The 25,195-nt window shown below is 43.8% G+C and overlaps 1 protein-coding gene across 3 annotated transcripts in view; it reads right to left on the bottom strand.

Moving 5' to 3' along the window:
- The window catches only part of LOC133496518 (coiled-coil domain-containing protein 85C-B-like), a 40,267-nt gene that overhangs the window by 12,108 nt on the left and 2,964 nt on the right, over nucleotides 1-25,195 (bottom strand). The window lies entirely within an intron of this gene.

The following is a 25,195-nucleotide window of genomic DNA, read 5'->3' on the forward strand; positions in this document are numbered from 1 at the left end:
AAATTTCAACTTTAGAGTGGAAATTTTCATGCAAACCTTTTCTTTTGTTACTCGGGAATGGCCAACTTATTTTTTTGTTGTTGTTATTTTTGTAAGAAGTGAAAAATGAATGGATAAAAACAATGTAAAACCCACCAAAAGTGATTTTTGTAATTAAAAAAAAAAAAAAAAAGTGGAATTTTTTATTTTTTTTTTTTTTTTTTAAATTTTCTTAGCCGCTTATCCTTACGAGGGTTGCGGGATTGCTGGAGCCTATCCCATCTGTCCACGGCCAGGAGGCGGAGCAACTGGTGGCTTGCGGGGCAACTGGTGGCTTGCCAATTGCGGGGCACATGGCAACAGTCGCACTCATAATAACACCTATGGGCAATTTAAAGTCTCCAGTTAATGCTGCATGTTTTTGGAATGTGGATGGAAGTGGGTGAGTTCCCGGAGAAAAGCCACGCAGGCACGGCAAGAACATGCAAACTCCACACAGGCGGGGAGCTGGGATTTGAACCCCGGTCCACAGAACTGTTGAGACTAATGGTCTACACCTGTCACCGTGCCGCCACATCGAGTAAGTATTTAAAAATTTAAAAAAAAAAGCTTAAAGAGAATTTTATTCTTTTTAATTTAGATAACTCACATACACTTACTATTTCATTATCTTTGGTATAAATTAATTTGGATATCAAATGAATATGAAATGTGAATTACAAATACGAATAATGAAAGTGGCGTTTAAAAAAACTGATTGTGGAATTTTTTAATTACCCGCAAAAAATGACTTATTAAAATGGTTTATTCAGAAATTAAATGAGGTGGATTAGAAAGTACTTTTTAATAGCAACAGTCATTAAGTACACAACAGCACACTAGTTTGTTTTTTTTCGATAAAAAGGTAATTTAAAAGGAAACGCCTGCAAAAACAAAACAAAAAAGCTCACAAAGTAAATGTAGAATTCTGATATGAGCCTGCCTTTGTTGTTTTCATCTCCCCTCTGAAAAAGTAAAAAAGGAGGGTAAAAAAAAAAAAAAAAAAACAGCTGTTCAAGGATGTCAGCTTGAAAAGCGTAAACATTCCTTCAGCGATTATCCGCGTCTGACCTGAAGGCCTCTCGCATTCTTTCTGGCCGCGCGTTCGCGGGAAACCCGGCAAACGGGCGTCACGCATCCGTCACGTCGCGGCCGAGAGTCCCGCTCGTCGCGGCGGGTTCAAACGGCGGGCAGCGGCCGCGGGAGAGGCGCCATGCCGGTCCCTGTAGGTGGCGCAGAGCCTGTTCTCCAAATAGGCGCGTTTAATTTACAGCGCGATCAAAGCGCGAGTCGGACGGCGCGTCGGGAGGGGATCCGGATGCTTTTGTTTGCTAAGACAAAAGACACCTCACAACGCTGTTGTCCTTGGCGCATTTCATTTGATATATTTCTAAAGTCGTCAGAAAAAGTTTTCTTTGGCATAACATAATTCATTCTCAGACAGACTGCCTCCCGGTTCAGTTTTTGCGCCCCCGCTGTATCCTGAATGATTAGCCGGATGTTTTTATTTTTGGTACAAGCAAGTCTGAATTTAGAATCGTGTTGTTGCAGCTTTTAGAAGTTTGATCCTGACCTTAACATCTACGCTAATTTCTGTTAGCCTGTCAATGGAGTTACCCATTGTAAGTTAACATTAAGCTAGCAGACTTCTCAAATCATCTTTGCCAAATGAACGGAAATACCATTCATCTGTTCCAGCCCCCCGCCCCAAAAAAAACTAACCAAAAAATTATTTTTTTTTATTTAATCAAGAAAATATCACTCTATAATATAGAATTTTCTGACAACGTAAAGACGTAACGAATAATGAAAGTTTGAGCATTGCAGCTCTGTCTGATGTGCCCGATTTGGCCACTGGGGAGCAGCATAATAAATTAGTGCAGAAACAAAAATACTTGTATTGCAACTACTGTAAGGGACAGTCATCTTTTGCAGGAGATGAAGAATAAATGTAAATTGTCTGTCTACATCTGTTGCTATACTGTGTTCAAATATCCGCTGTGTTATAGATGCTGTTTGTTAGCCCATCCGTGCCGTTTCTCATTACGTAGTTGCAAGAAGCTGGCGGACTTTAAAGCAATGTTATGTATCAAATACAATGTTTACCTCTTTTGTTTGCTTCCGTATTTCAGAAAACTTTAATTGGGAGTGACAAACAGCTTGATGCAAGCACACTTTCTTTCTTTTTTGTAAAACAGTGCCAACAAGTCATTTCATTTCCTGAAAGTGATGTTTGATATTTTTAGTCTTGCATTTCTTGACAAGGCCCGAAATAATACTTGAAAAAAAAAAAATCCCTTTTTCATGGTTTTAATGTGTAAATGTGTTAAAGCATACAAGGGGGGGTGGGGGGGTGTCAAAATATACATTAAAAAAAAAAAAAAGCTTTTCATATGGTCTCTCTGTAAATTGGATGCGGGTCCAGATGGTTTAGCCCGACGATATACGGCGACTTCACGTCACGCAGCGTTGTAACGTGTAAAAAGACGCCGACGCGACTAATCTCCATGTTGTGCCTTGTGACCCGCTAATCTGGACTCATCTGATGCTGGCCTGACCTTCAGCCACCGCCCAAGCCGATTAGAGTGAAGGTCCTTCAACCTTCCTGGCGCAACAAAGACGGACCAATGAATGCGCACCCTTGTTTGTTTGCGCTCGTGGCTTATTGGCCACGAGAAGGTAAACAGGAAGTTCGGTTTGCGAGTGGAATCGAACACAGTTTAAGGGGAAAACTGAGCGTGCCGCTATCAGACATGCTAACGCAACAGACTTTTCTTTTTACAGTGTACCGAGTATCTTAAACGCTTTAAAATGATGAGATTAAAGACTTTTATATTCATGATTTGTGGGGGAGTATCCAATGCAGGACTTGAGCTTTAGCAACCAGAATCCTCGGCGGGGGGCCGCATTTAAAACTTAAGAGTCATGTCCAAGTGGTCTAAGCGCTAATCCATCACGGGAGGGTCCTCCTCGCACGCACAGTAGTCCAAAACATTTTTTCTTTTTGTCTCTCGACGAGTTGCCTCAAATCTATCTTTACCCTACAACAATTATGTCATAATTAATACTAAATACTAGTAGTTTACAACTACAACTCTCAAGAAGAGAGAAAGTAGGAAAACAATTTGAATTTATAACTGATGTTAATTAAATATTGAGTACTTTATAATTTTATTATTTGGTATGCGAATAAAGTCAAATAGCACCTGGACTTTAAAGTATTGAAACACACGCTCACACTCAAAAGACAAACATTAGAATAAATAAAAATGTCAAAGATTATTAATCCATCTACAGTCTGAAAAAAATCAATTCAATTCACCCATTTAAGACTATGATTTATTTTGTGTTAAATTATTACCTAATAAATATTAAAATGGTAAATATTTTCCCTAAAAATGCCCCAATTCAAATATTTTTATTTTAATTACACTCCTATTTAAAATAAATTTAAAAAATGACATTCCTATGAATATTTTGAGATTACCACCATTTTGAAAGAATTTCTTGATGAAATTCTAATGACCAGATTCTTCCACTTTCCTAATTGACTGTAAATGACGAAATTACACAAAACCGCCATCTTATTTACGATTTAAATGAACACAACGTCTTGTGCTTTAAATAGCGCTCCCTGCCACGGCAACGCTTTTTTTTTTTTTTTTATAAATCCCACCATCGCCCCGAGGAAGACGGTCCAGCCTAAAATAAACTCTGCAGCCCGCGGGACGGGCTCGGTGACCAAATCTGCACGAGCACGACCACCGCGCCATCCACACCTCTTGCGTGGACTCCATCAATGGAGCCGGCCGGCGTAACCGCAAGCAGTGACGTGGACAGGGGCGCCATCTCGCCTCCGTCGCCAGCGCGCGTCACTTCCAATCCCGTCAGCGCGCCCCTGTGACCCACTTCCAGCGGCCTTTCTCCCCCAGCCTGTTCCCGTACGACCGCGCTGCAAACCTTGCCGGGCGGACGCGAGATCCAAAACGTCTACACGCCCCCCTTGGAATGCCAGATTTTGGGGATAAGAGGGGAGAGGGGAAAAAAAAGGCCAAGATAAATCATTTCAAATCTGTATCCACCATTAACATGACAAATGGTGAATGAAAAAAAAAAAAAAAAAAAAAAAAGCAACAACGTTGTTGCAAAATCGTGGGGAAAAAGGGATGTGGCTGTGTTCAGAATCAGCACACAATCAAACTCATATTAAATGGCAACATTTAAAGTGCCTCTGATCAATCTCAAATGAAGTTCAGATGTTGGAGATGACTTTTCCAGACATGAATTTGGCTTTCCATCGTGCTCACACCAAGTCCTGCTATTCGGGACCGCTCACCCCCAGAGAACGATCGTTATTGAAAACTGTAAGTTTGCCGTCGTTCCGGAATTTGGGCCAAAACGTTCCGGCGTGGTTTCATCATTCAAGAACAAAATGTTGGGTAAGGTCTTTTGCTCCAGCGAAAACAAGGTTAACCACATCAATAATTATGGGGAAAAAATGCGGCAAATGATTTGAAATGAGAGTTGCAGCATCCGTCCACCTATCCATCATCAATGTAAGACACTGGAACTTTCCTCTCCAAATCCACAATGTGGACTGTATTTTCTTTGGCCATCTGCATTTTCTCTTCTGTCTGCGACACACCCTTACGCACATGCGGCCTCCACCCACGGGACGACGGGCGGGACCGGATCGGAGAGGCCAGCGGCGAGTCGGCCTCTTTCATAACAAATCAAAATCGCGCGGCCACTGGGCGAAAGGGTTCAGGTGGGGGCGGAGAGATCTCCTTCTGTTTTCGAGTCAGGTAGCCCGCTGAGAAGGGACCTCCCGGGACTTTTAGGAGGCCACTTTCATCTCCTCCAAGGCCGATTTGGAGGCTCTCCGGCCATCATTTTGCGCGCTCAATGCGGTCAACGACCTCAAGATGTTGAAGGGGGGGGGGGGGGGGAAAAAAAAAAAAAAAAAAAAAAAAAAAGGATGAACCCAAAAGGAATTCTTAAAAAAAAAAATATGTATTACTAAAGACGGTGCATCCAAAGTTTGAACTCACTCCAGTGGCAAAGTCAGACTGTTTTATTGTTTATCGAGTGGTGAAATTCATTTTACTCTTATGTGACAGAATTTGAACTCGTGATTTGTTGTGAAAGGCAAAGTATCGTAATTATTAATGTCTTAAACATAAATAAATGTTAAACTACAAAATAATTTGTAAATTTCTCCAAACATTATTTCAAGATTATTAAAGTATTAAAATTAAAACTGTAGTGTCACTTAATTAAAATTATTTAATTAAAAATAAAGGCAAGAATCATGCTTCCTTAATATTATTTAAGTAATTTAATAATTTATTTAAATGTTATACCATAAAAATATTTTACATCAAATTATTATACTACTGTACACTATAATTACTTCATTATAAAAAAAACTGACTTGTCTTGTATTATCTAAATTGAATAAAGCAAAAAATACAGGCGATACAACACACAAAAAAGAATCATTACAAATGGAAAAAATATTTTCAGTAAAGGTTCTCTTACGCAATACTTTTTTTAAACTTCCATTATTATCATCAAATTATATGGTTCTAAATTCTATTTAATCATTTAAAGAAAAAATTTGTTTATTACAAGGGTTTCAATTTAATGGTTAAACTCCAAAACATTTAAAAATGTGTCTTGTTCGTGACGATTATGAGACAAATATGAATGATGAGTAAAAACGTACAGAATCCTCTGCTTAGCCTGGGAATTAAAACCAAATCATTGGTTTAGTTGCGCTTTGAATGTGTGTTGTTTATTTCGCTAATCATCAGCGCAACTCTCCGGAGCTTGAAAACGTCCTGACACGGACGGTCGAGGGTGTAATTAAGGTCCCCGTCGCCTTTCACTCAATTTGCGCGGAGGTCGCGCGAGGCGCGCTAACGCGGCGACGCTCATTGGCGTCTATTAAGTCGAATTTGCGTCTCGCATCCGGGAGCGGGCCGCCTGTCAAGCGGCTCCGGGTGGCAAATGCGCGCTGGGACTTTTATTTATAGCCGTCGCAGACGTGCGTCAGTGTTGCTAAGGCCCACGGTGACGGTGACGGTGACGGGTCACTCCCCTGTCGCCTCGGCTTGCCATCAGCGCGCCTCTGTCTTTTATCTCACGCGCGCTTGGGAATAAAACGTCAGGATTTGCATTTGTGACATTCCGGCGCAGCGAAAACGGAATCGATTCAGGCGGATAGCGTCACGGTGATCGCCATCAAATTACGGAATTTGTGTCGATATTGGTCACGCTGAATTTGAAAAAACTATTGCCAACGCGTAACGTTGTATGTGTTGTGTGAAGGTTTGTAATTTCAAAACATTTACGCTAATATCTGTCAGGTGGCATTTAGGACCGTGTGTTAGCATTATGCTAACAGATTTTCACTAAACAAAATGACTTTGTTTTGTAAAACATTTGCTGTCAATTCAATCATCCTTCGAGTCACTATTCCTCATTAAAACAAACTGAAATGCCATTAATCTGTTCCAACGCGTGATAAATTCAAATAAGTATACTCTCAACTCGGTATCTGTGCAGCCGTGTGGGTCTGTTGTGGACCCCCAGTGCGATGTGGCCTTAATCTTTTTATTAGGCTGGAAGAACGGCAATACGAACGCAATTTGGATGTAATCCCGTCGCATGAAAGCCCTGGGGGTTATATTTGCGCCACAATCTTAATTACTGCTCGTCTGTACGTGTTTGCGGTGGCTACTTCGAGAGCGCCACGACACAAAACAGAGCAGATTAACAATGGATTGCTCGAGGCGATTGTTTATTTGTTTGTCTGAGGAATGCCACAACATTTGATCTTCTCCTCTCAGGACAACGGGAATACAGAATGTTCTTCAAGTGGTCTGCGTGCGGCCAAAGCAAAGTCGCTGAAGCCAATCGCCCAAACTTTGTTTTAATACACCAAAGCATTTTAGAATCTTAGTGTAAAAGGACACACAAAAAACAAAAATGGGGAAGGAATTCGCCAAACGCTGGGGAATGACTGCATCAATCAGCGCAAATGTGCCATTTATTTTCAATGAACTTGCGTGTTTCGGCCTACAAATAACGCGCAAGTAGACCTCGCGGTAAACAAAAGCTTCATCTTCCAGCATTCTCAATCCACCACGCGTTGCCACGGCGTCAGCGCCGAGAGCCGTGCCGAAGACCAACCCTCCCCCCTCATTTGCATAAATCTGCATAGCGGGCCGGTCTCGTTTTTAAAGCGAGCGCAGCTGAGCCGACGGAGGTCGCCCTAATGTAAGCAGAGTCAAAGAGCGGCCCGTTAAGGTGGACAAAACATTCCCGCCTAAGTACGACCACTCGAAGCCTTGTCAAGATTCCGCTCCCGGCGTCCCATCGGCCAAGTTGGAGCCCCGACGTTCTCTTCCAAGTCACATTCTGCCAAAAATAATACAGCAATAATGCCACACATATTCGGGGTTCACCTGCGTTTCATTTTGCGGAACCCAATTGGTGGTTTTTGTACTCTTTCTGAAACACCGTTAGATGCCACAAGATGGCGACAAAGTCCTCCTATCTAATAGGGAAGCGGCACATTGGTGACAAGGAAGTTTGTAGGCGGATGTTTCTAATTATACACCTACGATTCCATAAATGCCATCAAAATGATGGACCTTTTTCCTGCCTGGTATTAAACTCTTTTGGGATCGCAGAGCTTGTGATACATTTACGCTAGAAACTATGAACACAGGCTCAGGCTGATTCTCTGAAGTGCAAATTGAAACCGAAAGAAGACAAAAAAAAAAAAGAAAAACAACGAAAGATGACAAAAAGTCTCCATTGATGAGACCCGACGGGACAACAACTCCCTTGTGCTACGCGCAACCCAGGCCGCGGATTAGACGTAAGAAAGGGCACATCGGCGGCCGATTAGCGCCCTAATTGGTGTCCAGAGAGCGAGAGGAGTTGCGCAATGGCTGCTCGTCATCCCCGGCTCAAATTGGACCGATGCTGGCCCAGTTCCGTAGCCTCCCGCTGACCCCACAGTGGAAAGACGCTTGTCGACGCATGCTAACACTAGCAGCTTAGCATAATATATGCTAAGGGCCTCACACAAGGATGATTCAGGTGAATAAATTAGCCACTGAAATCTTGTTCTCTGCCCTAGAACGTTTTTTTTTTTCTCAATACATAATAAGAATAGATTGTTTGGATGTGTTCTTGCTCCACGTGTTAAAATAGTATTTGAAGGTTTAGACTCGCTGTAACATATACGCAAATTTCCATGACGGTGTTTTGCATTGTAAGCTCACGGACTAGACAGAAGGTTCGGGTTTAGGTGAACAGTTAGCGGTTTAGTTGTCTTTTGTTTTCGGTGTCAGTTTTACAGTAAACTTGCCCTGCGAGCGGCGAGAGAATTGTGCGAGCAAGAGTCCCTTTCTTGACAGCTCGCGAGTCACAAGGGGAAGGGATATTCAGGAATACGTTTTAAGAAGTAGAAATGTGTTTGTCAGTGTGTGAGAGGAGTAAAAGTATACAAAAAAAATATTGTCTTCTAGTAGTCTCTTGATGGCAGATTTTCTGGAATTTTCCGGAACATACCCCCTCGATAAACAGGGGTTCACTGTATCCACTCTGAAAATATCACATGTGCATGAAACATCAGCGAGAGGAAAAGTCACGTTACGTAAAGGCCGCCGCCGACGACTTTCCGAGGGGGAGACATACGTGACCTGACAGGCCAACTCGCGGCCTCAAACGGCGCTGCTGCCGCTTTCAAGCCGTCTTGGCGCTGCTTGCTGGGCCGAGACGCATGAGAGCCGCATCCCCAACGTGGGTTTTTTTTTTCTTTTTCTTTTTTGTTCTTCGCATACTATGATGGGAGCTGCCGAGCTTTCCCGACGTTGTCTGATCTTGTCGAACGGTTCTCCCTTGGAATCGACGCGACATCAGCCCTTTAAAGCGCCTACTTGAGGAAAATATTTCACTGATTTGCGTATTTATCAAATGGGGTGGACACATATTTCTTGCTCCCATAGACGGTATTGTTATGTGGTCCGTTAATATATATTCCAAGTATCTTGTGTGCTCAAGTAGCAGTTGTTTGAACGTTTACTATCACCATAACGTTGACGCAAATTTTTGTTAGCTTGTCTAAGGACTTCCACATTATACGTTGGCATTAAGCTAGCAGAGTCATTCAATGCAATGATATGGTTTGGTTGAACCTTTTTAAATATACATATAAAAAGTCAAAGCATTTTAGTTCAAGATTGACACAATTTCTACACAAAAACAGTTATGCGTATCAGCACATACGCAGTCACGGGCACACACACACACACACGGTCAGTTGCTGGCACCACCCGTAGCCGAACGCTGACCTGTTATCTTGGACTTGGGGAAATATCCAATTCTGGAAAATAAAAATAAATGAATGGCCATCCCTCATTGGCTAACAAAAGGTATGAGCCAACCAAAAACAAACAGAACAAGACTTTGGGCAGCTGAAGAATAAGGAGTGATGCAAATTTACCAAAAGCAACATTTCTACTGGATGATTAAGTTCATCATCTCTTAATAATTTTTCATCCATCCATTTTCTGAGCCGCATATCCTCACGAGGGTTTGCAGAAGTGCTGGACCCTATCCCACCCGTTATCAGTTAGGAGTCAAGGTACACCTTGAACTGGTCGCCAGCCGATCGCACCGGCGGGGCAAATTAGAGTCTCTAATCAGTCCGTGTTTTTGGAATGCTGGAGGAAACCGGAGTTCCCGGAGAAAACCCAAGCTGGCACGGGGAGAACATGCAAACTCCACACAGGCGAGGCCGGGATTCAAACCCCGTGCCACCCTGTTTGATTTGCAATTAATTTTTCAATTGATTTATTTAATTAAAACATTAAAGCAACAACATTTAGTGTTGTAGTAAATCTATCACAAATAAGTCACGCCACGGCAAACATTTATTTGGATGAAGCATTCTCTGTGACTATTTTTCATCACGTTCATGACTGTACGCAATTATGAATGATCATCTTTGCGAATCGTGCATGTCAGAGTTGGGAAGTGGGGGATTAGTGACGCGTGGCTACGTTGAAATCCAGTTTGCAGGTTTGAAAACTGCAAACTCTTGCTTAAAGCATGAATACTGCTGCTGTGGCAGTTTCATTTCCCCTCACGGGCTGGCTAACGTACAGTATCCTTATATGTATGTATCTACTGTACCTTTCTCTTTCTAAGCTTTTATTAGGCCTTGTCCCGACGCACGTGTGTAGCCATTGGGTTTATTAGTGTAGCTGGCATATGTACACACACGTACACGCGCCCATTTTCTAGACACTCACATCAGCAAAAGGGGGACAAATTCCATTAGCGAGGCGGTCTAAAGGTTTATAGCCAGATGGTTAGCCCACCCTGAAATCAATGCAATGAAGAGTACAGCGGGACACCATCACACGCACACACCTCATAAACCCTAATGGAAACTCATCAAGCGTTAATTTCATTACAGCAGACCTGCGCGATACCCCATCATGCGGTCGTCAAGTCTCGCTTTCAGGATTGGGGCGGGGGCGGGGGCTGGGGTCTTTTTACGACTTGCCGCGGCAGGGCGGTTACGGCGGCGCTTTGGCTCGCGTGCATCCTCCTAGCCGGAGAGGTGGGCCTCGTCAATTTGACGAGCTTGCAAAGCGCTCGCGCCGGCCGGCACGAGTGAAATGTCAAACTTGAAACCCGAACTATAAAATATATCCTTGACGTGGAAATTATACATGGGGGCCATGTGCTGCAGCTGGATCCTACACCACAGTGTACGTACACGTTTGTTTTACATGCAACCTCACACATCAGTCACTACGACAGCCGAACGCGTCGGCCAGTTAGCTAAGCACAGTTTCCGCATTACAATTTGGCTGGCTGAATGTTTTGTTACGCTACTCAACAGCACTTTTTCGCAAACATTTATTGAGGCAAAACAGTCAAAACAAAAAAAAAAAGTTCAAATGCTATTAGGCCTTAATGTTTCAGCTTTAAAATAAAATAGATGTGTTTGCCGCAGAGAATCCAATTTCTGATTTGAAATATTTATATGAAGTCTTCCCTTAAACACAATCTTTTAATACATCTTAATAAATAAATCCTTTTAAAGGTGTGATGAAAAAAAATACTATGCTTATTAGTGTTGCCGTTTAATGATACAAAATACATTTTTACTTGATTACTCAAAACATCCATGGGATAATCACGATAATAATTGTGAAGCTATTCAATGGCTGTAGCCCTACTTGTAAAATGTGTTTGGAATCATCAAATGTTTTTATGTATTTGCGCTAACTATAAATGTAGGCAATCACATACATCTGTAAAGGCTTACTCTGCGTTTTAGGTTCATCCTGAAATTTCACCCGAGAGAGCCGTTACTGCTAACTTTTCGAGTCGCATACACGTTTCCTTGACCAACTCAAATGGACTGTGGTCAGCATGGTGGGGTTCAGACACATCTCTTTGGCCTCCATTGTCTGCCAGATGTCCTTGGCGAGACGCTGCGTCAGCTAGCATTAGCGGTGAGGCTCGCAAGGACCCGCAGGACAGCAGGTGGTCCCAAGCGGACTCGAAGGATCGGACCAAGTGTGACTCTTCTAAATTGTTCTTATGACGCCCTTAATTGAATTACGGACATTTTAGCACAACATGGCAGTTTACAGAAGGCTAAATGGACCTGTACTAGCTCCAGACAATTTTTTTTTTTTTTTTTTTTTTTTTTAAATGCAGGGTTATCAATCCTCTAATCATCTTACCATAAAAGCTGCAGATTAGCATGGGGAACATATGCTAGCGCGCCTAGCTTCTCACTGGTTCAGCCCGGAGTTTGATACCACTGCATCCTGTTTTTATAATCATTGGGCTTTATCTCGTCAACTCAAAAGTGCCTGAATACACGTTTACCATGGGGATGACAACGCGGGTGGATCACGCCGACTGTATTATAAAAAGAAAATGGGGGGCGGGGGGTCACAACAGGTGAAGACTGTGTAAAAGTTGCTTGAGGTATCTTCACATACTTTTAATGTTATACGGCTCGTAAGCCATCAACAAAAACTTTACCTACCCTAGCAAGCTATCGCTAATGCTTGTTGTTCTTGCTCAATCAATTTCAGTGCAAATCTTGGGGGACGATTGGGCATACAGGGGTGTCTGGAATTACGAGTGACCAAATGAGAGATGAGCTATTACAAATTAGTCCACGACTTTAATGCTGAGGCATAGTGCAATAGAAAACACCATAGACGGGCTAACAAATTGCATCTATTTGGCTGCATTCTAATGCTTCAGGAAGCAAACAGAAATAGAACAACACACGTAGGCAGACAAAATGATAACCAATGGCATATGTAATCTTTTTTTCTCTGCCAAAAACGACGAATATTACTGCAATATTTTCAAATGGGAAGATAAAAATATTTTCAGAAAAGATGTTTATAAGCAGCTTCACATTTGTGTCCACTAACTGCTTTTCCAGCCCAGGACAATTTGACATTTATTCTCGCCCTTTTGTTATCTTATAAATGAGTCATGTCACGTTTGGTACACGAGTTAGTCTGCTCACGGAGGAGACGCGAGACTCGCTTTGAAAAAAAAAAAAAAATTTTTTTACAGCGCCATATAATGAACAATGTGTCGTGCTCGCTTTCCTCAAGATTGCCTGTCAGCTCGCTTACGGGATAATTTAAAAGGTACTGCACAGAACGCTTAAAATGAGCACGGCCTTGTGATAATGGCTTGGCCAGGACAGGCGGTTCATAACTCAGCAACACGCTGTGAATAAGTCAGACCACCGATTGGAAAGCCGCGCCTTGGATCAGGCGTGGCGTCTGTTTTCAAAAAAAAAAAAAAAGAAAAGAAAAAGGAAAAAGAAATGAGTGAGAGTCGGGCTGGAATGTGAGGTAGAGTACAACGTGTTTGTCCCACGGCCCAATGACTGCATGCAATCACCGCACAACGAGACGCCGACGGTCCCTGTGAAGTCATTCGCCGCTTTTCTATTTTGGGCTGACATGACGATCGCGAGTGCGACGCGTGTGTGAGCCCGACTCGCTTCTAAAAAATGCACACGCGTGCGCACAAGCGGTGATGTCAAAGAGCGGTAAAGGCCGGAGATAAAACGGACATAGCTGGTGAAATATTTACTTCTCCCGAAAGCGGCGGGGGTGTATGAAAAGTCTGTACTTTGCATTTTTGAGCGTTCTGCAGGTGCGCTTGGTATTTCCAAACTCTCATTGTGTATTTACAAAAGCTTGGAATTCAGGGCAAAGAACATCCAAAGATGTTAAAACTATAGTATGGAAATATGTTTTGGGGGGGTTTTTTCCCCCACCCAAGCAAGTACTCGAGGAGATGACACCGAGCTGATTAAGCCCATCAGCTCCGCAAAGGACTTGCTGTATTGTCTGAACTTACATTTAATTTAGTGACTACTGTCGTCATTTGCGGTCATGAAAATGACGTAGCAGAACTGACGCGTTTTCACGAGCACTGGAGTCTCCGGTTTAAAAAAAAAAAAAGATATCTAAACATATTATTTGTCTTTTGTAGCATAAAATAATACGACACTATTTACTATGAAACAAAAAATCCTGCGGGAAAAAAAAAAAAAAAAAATCAAGCCGTCTTTCTGAGGAGGAGAATTTTTTTTTTTTTAAAAGAATGCGTTAGATGCCTCACAAGGTGCCTGACATGAAATTCCGGAACGACCGAGCAATCCATCCATCTATCAATCAATTCTCTGTGCCGCTTATCCTCACGAAAGTCACGAGGAGTGCCGGAGCCTATCCCAGCTGTCAACGGGCAGGAGGCGGGGTAGCGTGTTCAATTAATGTTGCATGTTTTTGGGATGTGGGAGGAAACCGCAGTTCCCGGAGAAAACCCACGCAGGCACGGGGAGAACATGCAAACTCCACACAGGTGGGGCCGGGATCGAACCCGGGTCCTCAGAACTGTGAGGCCAAAGCTTTACCATCTGACCGACCGTCCCGCTGCAATGCATCCACAAACTGCAAAAAATAATGGTGAATTTACACAATTGCAGTTGCAGTCCCCCGCCCCCTGGCCCCAATAACACAACACAATTCTACGGCTCCGATGCTTCTACATCATTCTGAATGCTTTTCCTTTTCACTACACGATAGAACGCTGATGCGGGCTCGGCGAAAACCCGCCTCAGTCAGCTTTTCCATTATTTGCCACATCTGTGTTGAATATAACCAAGGGGCTGAGGAAAAGGGGGTAATGGGGGGGGGGGGGGGGGTGCCCCGACTGTGAGTGAACTTGGCGGGCTTTTTGTGATGCAACTGCAGAACTTTCCAGCCGGCTCGCGATTACGTCCACGTCTAAACGCTCCGCTGTTTGTCATCTGTACGGCCCTGGGCGAGCTGCTAAGCGTTAGCACATGCGAGGTTCCAAACCTTTCCCCTAATGAGGACAGAAAAGTCGAAAGATGACATACTACACTTTGAATTCATTAAAAATCATAAAACCAATCCATTAAACAATTAAATATTGTTTTAGATACGACAAAACGCCCGCAGGCCGGTGTTTGGACAGCCTCAGTTTAATATGCTGCCAAATAGACTTCACAATATTGCCTGGGAAAACAGGGACCAATGAAGCACAGCCCATAATACTGAATAGACATGCACCGTATCCTAGCAACAAGCAAAAAAATAGAGGGGGACAGGGAGGGCTCCTTGCTTTGTAGCGCCCTTGGATCTTGCTATCAACCCTCCGAGGAGACTGGCACCCCCGATGAGGGCGCTTTTATCAATGTGCCCTTTAACGTCGTTCTCTCTCCTTAAGGGGTTTAAGTGAGAGCACTCTGGGCAGAGATACAAATCGCGCTCTTGAAATCCTTTTAACGTCGAAGCCCTCAAACCCAAAAAATAAATAAATAAAAAATACACACGTACCGCGTTCAACGCTTTTGTTCCCATCATATAGGAAGATTGTGGACGCGCTGTACCACGACAACCCCCTCTTGGCTTGGCTTGGCTTGGCTTTTCACTGTGTTAATTAATTTAAGATCCAGATCAAATATCGCCAAGGCGTTGAGAGGGATCATCAAAGAAACCGGCCGAGATTCGGATCGCGCCGAGCGGAGTTCACGCACGAGTCAAATCTCAGCGCTATGAGATATTCGCCGTTAAATCATTCATGGACACAGTGTATCGCGTTATATTTGATAACTATATTCAGAGACTCCTCGGTTCACGACGGGTTGTGTTCCTATCAAAGTGATTTAACCTCACACAACTGGTTTCTCTTTTGGAAAACTTTTGCAGGATTCTGCAGAGGTGACATGACAGGGGGGGGACTCGGTATACGCACAACGGTATCCACGAATAATATTTTGAGGTTATAGACAAAGTCAGACGTAAGCGGTCACACGCCACAAAATGGCAAGTCCATGTCACCCTAGTGCAACCTTGTTTTTGGAATTTAATATATTCAGTGACTTGTTCCGCGAATGTTTCAGTAATATTTCCCATTGAATTGAACGGAAAGGCAATTAATCCCCGTCGGAACAAAGTAATCTTTAAGTTGTTTTAATATGCAAGTGAAAATAAATGCAGTACAATATCGGAAGAAGCGAAAACAGTTATTTCTTCTTATTATTATTGTTATGAGTACAATAGTACTGATGGCCGATTTTGTCAAACTGCAAAGAGATATCAAAAACATCACTCAGCACTTATTATTTGATTTTGTACAAAAGGAATACTTTTAGGCTTCCCAATTACACAATTTATCACCATTTTCACTTTCTTTGCAGCCGGACCGAAGACTAAACAAACAAAACAAACACACGAGAAAAAGTACACATAAGCCTTCTAATCGTGCATGCAATTAGTGCAATTTTTCTTCACAAATTTTGTTCATATATGAAATTGTGTGCAAAATAAACTGATGTTCCACTGGCAAAGTGTACTGTTCTACACGGAGCCTAAATGTCATTTTCTTACAAATATTTACTTTAAGTCTAAAAATGAGTATTGTGTTCAGCATTACGTACAAGAAATACTTTAAAACATAACACAGACAGATACGCTACCTTTCGATCATTAGTAGCAAACAAACGAGAGCTAGTGCGTCAAGCTAATGCGGTGGTAGTGGACATTTTTCCTCAGTATTTTCTTCTCAAACTTTTCTCCTTACAACCCCATCAATCGATTCAAACTCCCATCGTCTACGTAACATTAACACTGCTGACAGTGTTATTCATACAAATATGGATTGTAATTATGACTTAATATTACATTCCGACTTGTGTATGAATTTGTTATAAGTGGGTATACCACGAACTGAACTCTCTTGTAACCTGAGGATCCCTGCAAATGGTGGCAATTATTTCTTCAGGGGGTCCCAAATCTAAGTACTTCAACAGTCCGGAGTCCAGACGCGAACCAAACCTCATCCCCAACGTTCAGTTCACTTTCGGGAAAACAGAACGACTCTGGCTTAAAGCAGTCCGAGAGTAATCAGACATGATCTGAACATCTGCCCAACCCCCAGCCAACACTTTAAAGAGGATCGGAGGAAGACCCAGGAACATCTCCAGAGTTGCAGATAATCGCACGGTCGGACCGCTAGCGTGAATGCGGAAACACATGCTAACAGATGGGAAGATAAAAGGGCATTTGCGCAACACTCCTTTGCCAGCCATCGATTTAGCCAAACTCATCTTTATCTGCGTTCGACCTAAGCGCTTTATGATTGTCAAAGTGATGTTGGGAGTCCAAATAAATAACTGATCGACTCCTCTCCCCGCCCTGCGTAATCTGGGGCTCGGTTAAGTGGCGGGGTCTTAACGTTTTGCGATGAAATTTCATCAGCTAACGGATTGTAGCCAAGCGATTGTCCTGTCCTGAGCTGCCCTGCGAGCATGTGGGAAAGATGATTTCAACAGAAATATTTAAAGCTAAACTCCTCATGACCTTCCCTAGTGATTCAACAAATTCTCATCTGTCAAATCTCTTGGACACTTATATTTGGGACTGACTGTCTTCTTAAAGAAAGACGTGACTCTTGGTTGAATTTCTCTTTAGCGCTTTTTTTAGGGTGACCCGATACAAAAGTCCTCTTAGTTTGGGTCACCTCAAATGCTGAGAATAGCCCAATTTAGGCACGCCACAGAGGCCTCTAAACAAGAGGACGAGTGGGAACAAGCTGCACAATAGACCCGGCGGCAGATGGTCCATTGCTTGCCTTAAATGTAGGGCACGGTGGGGGTAGGAGATGGGGAGGTCACTGGTAACCCCCCGCACTAAAGCCCTCACTGCATGGGAAAATACCTTCACACATATTCAACAAGTTGGCAACACTAAAAGCACCTTATTTCCGAAATGGAGTAGGAGAAGTTAGCAGAAATGCTCCACAACTACAAAAAAAAAAAAAACCTTCATGAACCAACTGAGATCTAAAAAAAAAAAAAAAAAAAAAAACTACAGGGGCATTTGAATTTGGCCTGAAAACTGAAAAACTGAAAACTTGTCCAGTGTTTTTGATTGCAATCCTTTCCTTCACTGTGTTTGCCACTGGTTCAGCCGTGTAATGTTTGCACAACCTGGCCAAACAGAAACTAGTTCTCATTCTGGGCCCACCACAGTTAGTGGGCTCTGCATGGTGGGCTTTGCGAAGGCTGCAAAAAAAAAAAAAATCATGGACCGCTGTGCGCGCGCAGCGTCCTTCCACTTTCACACTGTGAGTGGAAAAGTTGTTCAGAATAAAATGTACTTTTTTCCCCCAGTACTATTTGGACTAATTTCATTCAGTGTACTCATTTACTGCTACAAGCAGTCTGCCTGTCCTCTTCGAGCACAAATCACGGGATTCCTAAATAGTCGACATGACACGCTAAACGTCAAAGTGGGATCGATAGATGGAAGTCGATTCCGCTATCAAACCGCTGCTCTATCATTTGACCTTTGTCACATCTCTAACAGCTCAGTAGCTCAAGTTACCTGGATAGGATTCAGTTAAAAGGCAAATTTATTGACGACAGGAAGCCAAAGATGCCAGAAGATTGGGGTTTTTTTTTGGTTTGTTTTTTACTGTGGTTGGGTTCCAGAATCCAAACTTTGAGGATGGTCGCCCCGAGCGATTATTTCAAGAAGCGTCTCCCTCTCTCTCGCTCGCTCTTAGCTGGTACACCCAAAGCAAAACAGAAACATGTTTCCCCGACTAACTCAGTCCAGTCTTTGGCAGTTGGCCCAAAGGAGGAAATTAGCCTCGGGAGGAGCGCGGCGAGGTTACCTGAAACCGTTCCAGAAACCTTTCCCTGGAACAATTCAATCCAGATGCTTCAGATTGAGCCGAAAAATGCATCGCATCCATCATGAGGACTTGCCACCCGTTACCTTGAGTGCCATCTTTCATTGGAAAGAAATATGATTAACCAACCAAGCACAAAAGTTCAGCACACACTTTTCAATCTAGTTCAGCAGTTCCAAACAACCGGTACAGGTCTGTGGGTCATTTGGTACCGGACTGCACCCAATAATAAAAAGTTAGAGACTGCTGAACTCCAGGTAAGCAAGCTACAGACATCTGCTGACTCCAAAGCTCACAGTCCGAAAGCTGACAGGCAGAAAATCCAGACGAATGTCTAACGACTCCCTGCTCGCCGATGAGGGATCGCCGTGTCGCCGGGTTGCTGACTTTTGGCAGCTTGGGACCGTCGAAGGTCACAGGATGTGTTGCGTCGACAGAACTGAAGTGCTGATAGCGTACCCCAGGTGTGTTGATGTTCTTTGTTGTTGATTTCGCGGCAGCTGCTTAGCCTTCCTAACCTTATCCCACGTGGCAGGTTTGCATCTTAATCAGATTTTTAGGGATGTGGTGCATAAATCAATAGGGATTGGAGGGCAACGATAAAGTAGTCGAGGACCAAGGACAATGTGGCATCGACTTTGAAATTTTTTTTTCCCCATTACTGCTTGTCCATTATGTTAGGATTACAGATAACTAAAGTCTATTTTAGATTACTTTTAGGAGGGGGACGCATTGACCAAAAATTTACCGTAAAGTATAATCACACTTTAAAATCCCTTGAAACTGACCCTTAAAAACAGATGGCTAACAGATTATTTGATTTAAAAAAAAACCAAAATAAACAAACAAAAATAGACATGTAGCGAAACCTCTTCATTACTTCTGCAAAAATTCGGGTTAAACTTATGCCCTCCCTGCCATACGAAGTTCAACCTAATTCTTGAGACCGATCACTAGGCAGAGTTCAATGCAGTCCATTTTTTTTATCAAAACAATAAAGCAGACAATTGCTTGGATTCTACGTTTTCCCCAAACACCCAGGGACAAAACACGTGTTCAGTGGAAGTAAAAGGTTGCTGTTATTTACCAAAATAATAACATTTTAGAGCTGTAATCGCAATACCTGGATAATTTTTCATACAGTTACCATCCTGTCAGAAACCCACTCATACCGCAGATGGATTTCGGATTGGACAGTGACCCAGAAAAACACAGCGAAATGATGGTCAATGTGAAAGGGGCTTGGAACAGGAACGCTTCCTGGGACTTCTAAGCTTAGACCAAAGGTTGATTCATTCTGAACATAAAAGATGTGACAAGGACTTAATTACAGTCAACGACTAATGAGGGGGAGAGTTCTGCATCAAGCGACGAGTGGGGATGACAAAACCCCGGCCCCAATGTTTGTTTTTAGAGGTTTCTTCAAAACAAGGAGCTGACCTAACTGAGCCTGGCATCATTCCGTGCGGGTTGACCCTCCCCCGTTCGACCCTTCCTCCCGCTTCAGTGATTCCAAGGCCAACCGGGCCCCTCGTCCCCTGGCCCCAATGATCATTCCCGTTGCCTTGGCGACCGAGCAGGGCTCATTCCCTCCAGCCACCCGCAACAAGGGACACAGGAATTGATTTTATGTAGAGCGAGAACTTTTTTGACATATCCCGCCAGACAAAGCGTGCGGGACTCGAAGAACACATTTTCCCGATATAAGGCCTGGAATAACATCAAGCAGCGGTGCCAAATCGCTCACCGCATTCTGCCGGCTGACGGGCGGTTTTGGGGAATGAGGCGGATCAGACGGCAGGTTGACGGGAATCCAGACAGATGAATGCAGAGTGGGAGGGAAAGATCAGAGAGACTGTAATCCTTGCAGATTCGCGGTTCACGATTCATAAATTTTTGTGTTTTGCCCTTTTGGTGCTTTTCTGAAATACCCTAAGATAAGATACCCTGTCTTGAAAAAAAAAAATGGTGTCAAGGATGTTCAGCAGATATATAAAGTCCTGTTCAAAAGCCAGTTTTGGAGAAACCCAGACAAGAGCAAGACAAAAAATTTCAAAACTTTCTTTTCCTCTCAAGCAGAAGCCTGGAGGTTTTGTGCCAACACAATCTGCCATTGGGAACTGATCATAATTCCCAACACCTTGAATAAGGGCCCAGTTCCGTCTAAAAGCATGACGCTGCCATCATCATGCTCCAAACTATGTTTCTGTTTGCCGTTCTTTGGGTATGTAACTACCTTTTGGAATTATTGGAACGTTACAATCTTGGTTTTATAAGATCACTGCACTTTTTCCCCACTAAATCCAATTAGGAGATTTTGAGTGTTTTCTTGCTTCTTGGCTATAATTTCAAAGAACGACAGTGAAGCATGGTGGTGGCAGCGTCGTGCTTTGGGTGGGTTATCAAAGCTGAGGGAATTATGAACAGAGCAAAATAGTGCCCATAGTTAGCACAAAAGCTTTGAAAGGCTTCTGCTAGAATTAAAAAATTATGTCAAGAAACGCCTCCCAGAACAGCTCAAATTCCACTGAGGTTTATTAGTGCCACTTTAAATGGAGGAAGGTGTGTACTAACTCCACTGAGAATGTGAATGGTTCATTCTGAACAAAGCGACATCAGCAGTTCTGAGAGGGTGTGCACACTTGTGCAACCATTATCCCCAGTTTATTTTTAGATCCATTTTTAGAACCAGTTACGTTGAAGTGATAAATTATGACAGAGAAGCCGCCACAAAAATACTTGTCGATGCCCCGAAATGGCGGCAAAGCACTTCTTTTCAACTAAACGGGGTTATGACTTGACTAAATGAAGCTCCACCCTTCACTTTCACGGCATTTTCTGGCAACAAAATACCACAATACGATACTTGTCTATTAGACGGGGTTTTGGCCTGCTTACAAAATACACACCAAGCCGAAATCGCAAATGACAAGCAGACAGGGAAACGCTTCACTGCAATTCAGATTTCTCCCATGTTTTTTTTTTTGTTGTTTTTGTTTTTTGCTATACTTTCCTGTTTCAGTGAAGTCTGTCGCAACGCCAGGACAACGCGGCTTCCTCTTTTGTTGGTACAGGAATGTGGGACATCCTGACGGGCCAGCTTTTCATTGACAGTACACAGCTGAGAGTTTCCCCCGCAGGGCTCTTTGTGCGTGTGCGTACTCTTGTTGTTGTTATCCGCATTATCAGCTAGCCAGGCCTCACGGTGGGCCGACGGCACGACGCGAGCCAGAGAGTCCTCGAGTGGAACTCGATCGGACCGTCCGGTTTCGCTTGGTCAACGGCGGCTTACAAGTGCAGGATGCCAGCAACACAAACACCCTATTCCGGCTAGACAACATTTAGACGCACAAAGACTTGAAAAGGCGACCTCCAGGAAACCAAAACCATTGTGCGCTCGGTCCTTCAGCTTCCTGTTGACCTTTTTATAATGTTTACAAAGAATCGGCGCCGAGGTACTTCTTGTTCGCAGAACGCTATCACTGACCAGAATTGAAAACGATGATCAAAACCTGTTGTCTGGGGTTTGCGCCGTCAGCTTTTGTCTCGGGCGCTGTGCCGTCAAGTTTGACATGAACTCCCGGCGGATTTGACCAAACTCCAGCCAAACGCATCAGAACTCTCCCCAACCACGACGACCCAGAAACACAAAGGACTAATTGGAATCAGCGTTGTGAAAGCGGCCCCGTTGGTGGCCGACCGGGAGAGCTGCTTCTAAAGGTTTTCGATGAGAGCTTTTAGGTCACGTCCGGCCCTGAGGGTTGAAGGAGAAACGGAAAGTGGAAATCAGGGACGCGGAGAATTCTCTCAAGGGTGGGTTGCTCGGGTGGCACGTCAGATATCCCGACTGGCTGCGACGTAAGAACGCCCAGTCGGTTGATTGCAACTCCCTCGAAGCTCATTTGAGACTCACCAAATGTGTGTGCGAGAATCAGGTGGGGGACTCCACAAAGAGGGAACACAAAGCGCAACTGCTGTGTCACCTGTTTTGATGGCGCCAAGTCAAAAATATACAAGCTAAGAAGAAGAAAGCAAAAATAAACTAACTGGCACCAATATTTATATCCATCAACTCAAATACACGGCGAAAATAATCGTCAAGTACGTTTTTCTATGGGTACGTGAAGAGGAGATTGTGGCCCAGCTTGTTTGTGAAATTCAGCCGTGTAAAGCGCTGTAGTGACCAACAGATGCCTTTAGACGGTGCCGTCGCGCCGGTGTTTTAAAGACACGAAAAAACGTAATCAAAGATCGGGATTAGGGGGTGAATTTCGGCTTGTTGCATCAATTATGACGGAGATAAATGTATCATGTCAGACAGGTTTAGCAGCTAACACGTGAAAACAATACACACATGTACAGCGCAGTGTTAGCATCATGCCATGTAGTAGAAGGCGTTTTTGTTATCGTGAAAAAAGGACGCAAATCACGGTACGAATGACCAACGTTCAAATCAAGCCATGTAGGGAGTCAGCATCACTTACCGCGCGTTTCATATTTGTAAATCTGTAATCTGTATGAGTTATTATTCTGCCATCAAAAGCCCTTTCTTACTGGTTTTACAGTTGGTGTCAGAAAAGAAAAAAAAAATAGTCACTTTGACTCAAAAAAACTTTTCACAAAAACCTTTTTTCCTCCTCAGCTTTTTGATCAGAAGCCAGCAGTTTTGGTGAATGTTCCGCGCGTTTGAAAGATCAGCAAAAATGCTTTTAAACGGTTGGCGACGTGGCTTCCAAGACGGCTGACAGCGAAGGAGTTGAGGAAGGCAGCAAAAACCGCTTCGAGGACAAAGTCGAAACTATGTCCGGGATCTTGTCAAGAACCAAATCGAGAACCTGTCAACGTTCTGAATTTTAAATTAAAACCGCAGATCCAAACCTAGCCCAGTACAGTATTGTCTCCCAAAGACACTTTGGGTAAATAAATCCCTAAATGGGGGCCTCGGTGACTGCAGTTTGAAGTTATAAACCACACAAATCTGCTCTCATTTGGTCTTCTTTTCACCACAACAGATGCCTGCACAGCGCGCACACACAATGCAATCAAAACACAAGATGGACGCCTAAAGAATGGCTCGGGGAGGGGTCAGAACAGAAATTCAATTACATGGACCGCAGCCGCCGCCGCCGCCCCGCCACCACCAACACCTCCCAGAACCCGACCACTTTTGAGGCGACCCGGCCCCCCCTAAAAGTATCCCTGCCAACAACCATAAGCCCCCGCCCCACCCACACCCGCACCCGACCCTTCCGTGACTCCCCCCAAAACACCCACTGGGCTACAATAAGGCCGGACGCCGGTTCTCACACTCTTAAACCAACAAAAGTTATTCAAGTGCATACAGAGTTCCCCCCACCGCTTGTTCACGCTCCGTCGTTCGTGCCCCCGCTAACGGCAGATTTTGGAATGATTCTTGTTAGTGTAGTGCCGCAACATCCCGTTGCAAGTTCAGTTAAATGTTCTCCAACCAAGTCCCAGATTGTAAAGATAAAACTGCTTCAAGTTTAGTGCTCAAAAGTTCAACGACACGATAACGTGGGGGCCCAAATGCAGCCAATCATCGTTCAGCGCTCAATCGCTGTATGAAATGAAGCAATCCACACTTCCTGCAATGGACGCCACCGTCAACCATACAGCAGCTTAGAAAGAGGGCCATAATACCGATGTTACATAAATACAGCTAAACATCAGTCAAAAATGTGCGTGTACGAGGATTTAAGGTTTCCCTTGTGCGCGCTTCCATGCTTTTTTTTTTTTTTTTCCCCTCCTGTATTTGCTGTCACCGTCACCCACAAATCCAGGAATCGATGCCGCCCGCCAGCCGAGTGATCCGACGGGAATCTGCTGCTTTTAAAAATGTGAGGATGGAAGGAGCGGGAGGGAGGGGGGTGGGGGGGGGGGCCAAAAAAACAAATAAACAGAAGCCAAGAGGGGATGAAGGAGCGTTCCAGCTCGTTTCGGTTTAGCGTCACTGCGACCATCCGTGCTGCCGCTTTCATCTCGAGCCGTGTTCAAAGAAATGGGGAAGCTGCTTGTTTTGGGGGTTCTTTGATGCCAGGAATTGAAACCGAGTAAACCGGCACGCACGCAGATGCATTTTCCCCCAAAATTTCTATTTGAAAACATCTCCCCATGCATACCTGCTATACGAGGTCACCGAATTCCACACGCTAACTTTTAGTCCGTTAGTTTAGTTAGCTGTTATTCCTTGTATGTTGCAGGTCTAATGGATTCTGATTAATTCCCGTAATTCCCGGCCCACAGAGCGCACCTGGTTATAAGTTTGTAAAGGAAATACCATTTGGTACATACAAATGCCGCAGCTGTGTAAAAGCTGCAAGTGCCCACATTGAAACGCGAGATATCTACAAAGAAAGATGGTACACAGAGAGTTTAACGCTAACCCTAGCGCCACACTAATGCTAGCATCATGCTAACAGGGCCAGTTGAAAAAAACAAAACACAAGTAAAAATAAACTGAGCCACGGCAGTAACACGCGAGGGCAGCGCTAACAGGGCCCGAGCGGTAAAAGTCACTTCCTCGGCACATATATTCCACCGGTCTCACTCTTACCTTTTCTGCTTGAGTGCCGCCTTGCGGCCGTTAGAAAAAGTGCACAAACTAGCCCAAACACAGCGTAAACTGCAGGGTTGAAACCGTGTGGAAAAAGGTTGCGGCTTATAGGCTGGAAATTACGGTATACTTTTCTGTACCTTTATTTATTATAGATTTTTTTTTTTTTTTATGAATTGTTAACTAACATGCATCCATTTTCCAAGCCGCTGATCCCCACAAGGGTCGTCGGAATGCTGGAGTCTATCGCTCCTCGCTTCGGGCGAAAGGGGGACTACGCCCTGAACGGGT

This window comes from Syngnathoides biaculeatus, chromosome 23 (genome assembly GCF_019802595.1).
Source record: "Syngnathoides biaculeatus isolate LvHL_M chromosome 23, ASM1980259v1, whole genome shotgun sequence".
Lineage (NCBI taxonomy): Eukaryota > Metazoa > Chordata > Actinopteri > Syngnathiformes > Syngnathidae > Syngnathoides > Syngnathoides biaculeatus.